The following is a 7,492-nucleotide window of genomic DNA, read 5'->3' on the forward strand; positions in this document are numbered from 1 at the left end:
ATAACATTTTGTAATCTCTTTTATGTTTAGATGGAAGATGAAACAAAGTCGAACGACGATATGCTTCATGGCACACTCTTCTTGAGTCTCTTGATTCAACACCGGAAGTTAGACAACATCCAGTGATTTGTGAAGAGGAAAGCTATAGAACGAAGATCTGTTGCTTAGTCGCATTATGATAAGCTCATAGAAGATGGAATTAATAAAGCAAAGTGCAAATGGTGGTAAAGTTCTCTTAGGCATGCTGTTAAATGGAGCACAGTGGGACTGAATAAACATTTGAAAACTTGTTCTAAAAATCCAAATAAAAGGTTATGACACTTTCCCCATTCTAAGTACAACAATCAAATTTAAACTTTCATTCGAGAAGGTGAACGGGTGATGGGGCAACTTGGACTTTTGATCAAGAGGTATCTCGGAGGGCTTTTAGTTGAGATGTTAATCCTTGATGAAACTTCACTTTTCGTTTTGTTGAAAAGGAAGGTTTTAAGTTAATGAAAAAAACCCAACCTTTATTCCGAGTTCCCTCAGTAGAGCAGGTGACTAGATTGTTATGTAGTTTTTGGTGAAGAGAGACAAAAGTTTATGAAGTATTTGAAAGAAACATCTGGCTAAGAGTTTGTTCACTACGTACACGTGGACTTAAACAGAGAATAAATTATATGTGTTTGACGGACACTTTTATTGATAGTGATTGGCGCTCTTTGATAAACGAATTTTAAAACTTTACAGGTTATTTACTAGTCATAAGGGTGATGAAATGGCCCGTTGTATTAGTAAGTGTTGCTTGATTGGAAATTGGAGAAAAAATAATCACTATAAGCGTAGATAATCTTTGCTTAATGATGTCGCGGGTAAAAGAAGTTACACAAACAAATGGTTAATCGTGGGATCCTAATATGAAATGTGGTAACCGCCTTTCACGTGAGATGTATGGCTCACATTTTGAATCTTATTGTGCAAGATGGCATGAAAGAAGTTGGTCCATCTATCAAACGTGTTAGGCAAAATGGTGAAATATGTTAGACAATCGCCGGCGAAGGATTAGAAAATTTGCGGAATGTTGTGAACTAAAAAACATGTAGAAAGAAGAAGTCATTATGTTTAGATGTTTCAACCCGTGGAATTCGACCTACTTAATGTTGGATGCCGCACAAATTTTGAGAGTGCATTTGATAGCTGATCTTGAAGATGGTGGATTGTCGAGCTTATCTTCTTGCTAAATGTTTGTGAAGATGGAAGTTTTGCGGTGTCTTGAAAGTGATGATTGGCAAAAGGTGAGGAAATATGGTAATATTTCTTAAAGGTTTTATGACGAGCTGAGAAGGTTTCAAAAGTTCACTCTATGTCACTTCTAATGGTCACTTTGAAGATATAGTTGAGCTTACAATCATTTAAGAGAGTGTATGGAAGACGATTTCCATCCTTCTTGGCAAAAATGGAGAAAAAATGAAAGAAAAGTTTGTCAAGTATTGGGGTGCTCTGAAAAAATGAATAAAGTGCTTTTTTATCAGCTTCTCTCATTCTAGATCCTCGTAACAAACTTGAGTATGTTACGACGCACTTTGAGGATATGTTTGAGACGAAAAGGAGTGAAATAAAACGAAGTGGTGACTTACATGAAATCTATGTTCAAAGAGTAATGTAGCAAAAAATCTCTAACGCATCTCGACGCTCATCTTCTCTCTCCCACGACGGTCGACATCTGATTCATCTAGCTCTAACACTAGCACAAAATCAACAAAAAGGAGAAATAGAATCCAATGAAGAGGAACAAACAAGTATGGTACGGGTTTGGGTGGTGTCGGAGTTAAGAAAGCATTCAGTGGTGTTAACTGTAGAGCTTAATTGACATATATCAATTTTACATTTATTGCCATGAAAGCTCATTCTAAACATATAAAATTCTTTCCGAGACGGTCGTGACGTGTTGGCAATTCCACTTTCTAGCGGGCATCGAATGTGCCTTTAGCAATCGGGGCCGTATTCTTGATTCGTTTAGGAGTTCTTTGACTCCGAAATTGGTGCAAGCTGTTATTTGTCTTCAAGATTGGCGTCGAAATGAGCCTTATCCCATAAATGTTGAAGAAGATTTTAATGATCTTATGAAACTTGAACTTGGTATGTTTTTCAGTTTTTGTATTTTATTTTTATATTTTTTTACTTAGTTTAATTGTTGACATGTTTTAAATTTTTTTTAGATATGGCCGATAGCTCAAAAAGATTCCCTCGTTCTTGATTTGTAATCGCAAGATGCCTCGGTATAAGGCTCGAATTTTCATTTTTCATTTCTCTCACTTCTTGCCATTTGTTTCCTTACCTCCGCTCGTCACCAGATCACCGGTCATCGCCGTCGCTTGGTGATCTACCGGGTCACCGCTCGGGCCGCTTGTGACACCGGTCACCGTAGGCCGTTGTGATCACCGATCGCCGCCCTACGAGCTTCTTCTCGAGAAGGATTACACAATGTCGATGCCCCTCATGAATCATAATTTTGACCCGAGAAGGTAAAATATGTGCAATCCGGTAGATTGATTTAGGAGGACATTTTTTCATCTTTACGTGTTCAAAGGGCGTCCCAAAACCCTGTTTTGGTAGAGTCATGTCCCGCTTATTTTCATGTTATTATTAGTTGTAACAATTTTATGTCCAAAGACACGCTAAACTTGTGTTTTGGCTTATCTTTATCGTGCAGATTACTCGTTCACAGACGTAGAGGATCATAAAGATTATTAGACTAACAATGATGTTCATAGCAATCGGATCTCTCTAATGAATACTAAGCGTTAAGGTAAAAACGCTATTGTTGTGGCAAACTGGGTACGGGGCGCCCATTTGCAAATTCAGCTTCTCATTTCTTCTTCTAATAAGTAGTAATTCAAAATTCATTTATTAATTTTAGCCGCATGTGGAATGGTCATTCATCACAATGGAAACCTCATTAGTATTTTAGCAAATTTATCCGAAAATGTTACCGTAAGCGTGGAGGATAAATTTCGAGTTTTAAGGATTGGCACATGCCAAATGTACATCTAGGCTCTTTCTACATCGTGGAATGCTATCGTTATTGGTGGGATAGCTAATTAATCTTTTTTTGTTCAAAAATGAGAAGTTTTTTTTTTTTCCATAGGTCTGGAACCCGAAACGGCAGTATTACAAGTGCGGGGATAGTTCTTTAGCAAGAATGAGCGAGGAACTTGAATTTGAGACCTTCTGATTGCCTACACTCCGACAAAGTATCCACGACGAAAAAGCTTGTCGGGCGACCGGGCCTTATAAAGCACACAACCACAACCATTGATCATCTCAGCAATGAATGATCCTTCCATGATTTAATGGTTGGAGATTTAACTTATGCGAATCAATACCTTACAACTGGTGGTAAAGGAAAGCCATGTTATTCTTGTCATTTCCAGACGCACCTATAAGAGAGACATATCAACCTACGATGGATGACGGGGAAGGTCATCTCTTCTTTTTCTCACTTAACTAATCCCCTTAGTCTTCAAAACTTTTTGAATCCCTTAATTTCTCTTTGTCTTTCTTGACAAAGAGCCTCCGTTGGTTACTCATATTTTATACTATCGATATGTTCTTTTATGGTGTATTGCTACAAAATAGTCGTTGCTTCTGCAAATATGTCTTGCAATTGAATATTGTTCTCTTAATTCTTCAACTTTCTATTCTTATCCGGAGAATTCCAGTTGAAGAAAGTAGAAAGCTCATCTTTATAGCAATTTTGAATTCGTGTGAAAACAGATGAATTTTGTTATACTAAGATGCACAAAAATGTGTGCCACTGAACAATGTTAAGTATCATATAGCTAGACGTGTTGTGAGCGTAATCTGGTGTAATAACTACAAGGAAAAAAATAGGTGCCTATTCCTAAGACGTGAGCCCTCGCATTTTTCACTTTTCAATAGTATATGTTTATCAAGGGACAAGATCTTTTCTTTTCTTGGATTGTTTTACTGTATTATGACTTATGAGATCTGGGCTAAGAATTTATAAGTAGCTGGCTTGTGTATTAAGCTCGCTTGTTATTGAAATAACTTAAGGATTTTTAAAGATCTAACTGTGAGTAGATTGTCTTCACCCCGGAACCGTTGCCGTGTTAATAATTACATTGACCCCTCGTATAGTATAGTTGCATTCTAATACGTTGACTTGACTTAAATACGACAATGTATCACCGTACCGAACCGGCGTTTGATTTACCGATTACCGAATTACCGAACCGAAGTTTGTTCGTATTTGGTATATGCTTTGAATTACCGATTACCGAATTACCGAACCCGAACTTCGAAAAATACCGACCGAATACCGAACGCCTGTACCGGCGAAAAGTTGTCATACGAATTGAGACGGAAAGAATAATAATTTCAAGCACGTCATAGCTTATAAATTACTTCATTTAGAATTACATTGTATAACAACAATGTATGAATTAAAAATTTAACTCGATATTTTCTCGTCGCGCCCATCTTCGAGTTCCAAGAAACTATTTTTCGGAATACCGAATAACCTACAATGTTTAGATCAAATAAGATGATCCTTCTAAATTAATAAAAATCTAAGTTGGAAACCCCTAATAAATAATTTTTGCGGTTTGGTAATTAAAAAGGGCCCAAGTAAAAGGGAATAAAGGAGTTTTTAAATTTAAAGGGCGATAACCAATTTGGAAAATTTTTTGAGAAAAAATGTATTGCAAAAAAATTTGGTATAATTTACAATCGGTAAGGTCTAAAACAATTTGTCGTTATGATAAAACAAGACTTGGGGAAACACCAATCCATCGAACTTTGAGATATAAGATTTTGGCCCAAATTTGATAAAAAGTTAGACAAATTTTTTTTAAAAGTTTTGGGTTTCCGCCCAAATTGCATAAAGGGGGCGTTTTTTTTTCCATTCGAACCTCGGGCATCCACCAAAACATGACCATTTGTTTAAAATTAAGACATAATTAGACAAACCCAAACCCCCGGGAACGGGGGAAAAAAATTTTTGTTCATCCATCGAACTTCAAAGATTGCGGACTTACTATCATATTTTTTGGAACTATTTTTACAATATAGTAAAAATTTAAAATAGTGTTACTGAACAAAAAATATATGAGGATAAAATTTTGGGCCCGGGTTCGATTATCTAGTACCCTTTTGAAAGTAAGTAGGTTTTGTCGGGAAAATAAAAAAGTTTTGTTTATTTGAAATTTTGAATTAGAAATTGAAAATGAATTTGGGATCCATAAGGAAAAAAAAAATTTTGCCAATGTATTAAAGGGGAAAAAAAAAAAAGCAAGACTTTAAATGTTTTAAATTTCAAATAAAAATTTGGGTTTTTTTTCAAATTTTTTAAAAAAAAAACCGAAAAAAAAAATTTAATGGCCAAACGGTTGCTAATGAAAAGGAAATAAGGATTAGCTTAGCCATTAAGCCAACAAACGTCCATTCAGAAAAATTGTACTACTAAAACGAAGAAAAAAAACCGTTTAGCACTTTTTTGGCCTTTGCTTTTCTTTGTCATAGCTATGGCTGCTATTATCACCCACGCATTATGATCGTCGCCACCGTTGTAGCGCCTCTTCTATTAACCGGTATCATATCAGTCCTCCACAATATCCATCCTTTTCTAGCACTAATGATTGTGCCTCCCAATGGTTAATTTTTTAATATATAAATACAAGATATTAGTTTAATTATATAAGTATATGATAAAATTAAAGACTTGGTTAAGTGTGTTTCAATACGAGACATTACCATGTGATTTGATTAACTATGATCAAAGTATAGTTTAACTATTATCAACTTTTTAAATAGGTCTATTATCCTCAATTAGTTTATCCTAACTACGTTATATTATGTATAACTAGAAAAGTTAATATTATTAACAACATTCTTTTAAGCCATAACAATTATCTGAATTAAGTCGCACCATGACTTTTAAACTATAGCTTTAAAGTTAATATTATCATCAGCCTTTTTCAAAAAGTCCTCCAGCCTAGATTTCACTTACTTTTTTTTTGTCTTTTTAATTGATTAAAAGGAAAAATATTAAACTAAAAATAATATTACCATGGTCATAAAAGCGTATATACTAATAATTTATATATAATAAAGATAATTAAATAGTGTAATAAATACAAATAATACTATATACGCTGTTATGAACATGATATTTGTTATTTTTAACTCAAAAAATTTTCATCTATAAGTTGAATATAAAATATAAATACCTGAATTAATCTTTCAAATAAAAAAGAAAAGAAGAAGGCGGAGGAGCTCAAATATGAAATGTGATGTAAAATTTGAAGCATGAGTACTAATGAATTTCATACTCTTTGTAAATAAATTTAAAGTTTATTGACTCTTTTAACTAGGCGTTCGGTTTTTTGTCGGTTTTTTCAAACTGTCAGTTTTTCTGGTTTCGGTTTTTTTTTTTTTAGTGGACTCAGTTTCGGTTTTTTGAAAGTGATTGTTTAACACCGAACCGAACTTGTTGGGTTCGGTTAATTTTTTGGGGTTCTTTCGGTTTTTTTTAAATTTGTTTTTTTTTTTTTTGTGGGGGCCTAAATTGGGTTTTTTTTTCCTTGAAATGAGTTTTTTTTTTAATTATAAATGAGCTATTTTATTTTTTTTAGATAAAAATGGAAAATCAAAAAGAAGTAGCCAAAACGTTGAATGAATACCCGGGAAATTTTCATTGAAATGGTTGGGATTTTTTGAATCAATATAAGAAGAAACATTAGTTGGGGTTTTTTAGTAATGGATTTACTTTCAAACTATCAAGTTCAATTCCCAAATTTAAAGAAAACCCAAAAAGCCCCATGGGGAGAGATAGGGTCGCAACATCAAAACCTAAACAAATCCATAAAAAACCAAAACCTTCTTTTTACATGTTTTAAACAGTGGAGTAGAATTTAATAAATTTTTTATAGAAGAAACAAAGGGTTTATAAAATTAAAGGTAAAAAAGGGTACTGGGGGACAACATGTTAACAAAGACGTAAAAGGGGAAAAAGAGATGTCCCCAAATAAGAAGCAACCATAAGAAATTACATTTCAAATACAATATTTGATTACCCCATTTTTCCAAAAAACTTGCTTTTTGGGGTTATAAAAAATTAAAACCTAAATAAAGATATAAAAAAAAGGAAGGGGGGCAAAAAAGGGCCAGAAAACCGAAATTTGGAAAGAATAAAATTTTGCAAAGGAGCCTTGTTAAAAAGAAACAAAACCGGTGAACGGAAAACCCCTCCAAATTAAACGTTAACCAAAAAACAACAAAAAAGAAAAAAAACCGAAAAAAAAATTAATTCTTGTTTTTTGTTTTTGTTTATGCCCCTTATTTTAACCAAAAAATTTTGACATATTTTGAATGACTAAAGGTAAAAGGGCAACGAAATGACTAAAAAAAAATTTTTAACGGAACGTTTATCTTTTAAAAAATTTATAGAAAAAAAAGTTAGATAAATTTTTTTTTTTTTTATTATCTC

Source organism: Lycium ferocissimum, chromosome 1 (assembly GCF_029784015.1).
Source record: "Lycium ferocissimum isolate CSIRO_LF1 chromosome 1, AGI_CSIRO_Lferr_CH_V1, whole genome shotgun sequence".
NCBI classification, from domain to species: domain Eukaryota; kingdom Viridiplantae; phylum Streptophyta; class Magnoliopsida; order Solanales; family Solanaceae; genus Lycium; species Lycium ferocissimum.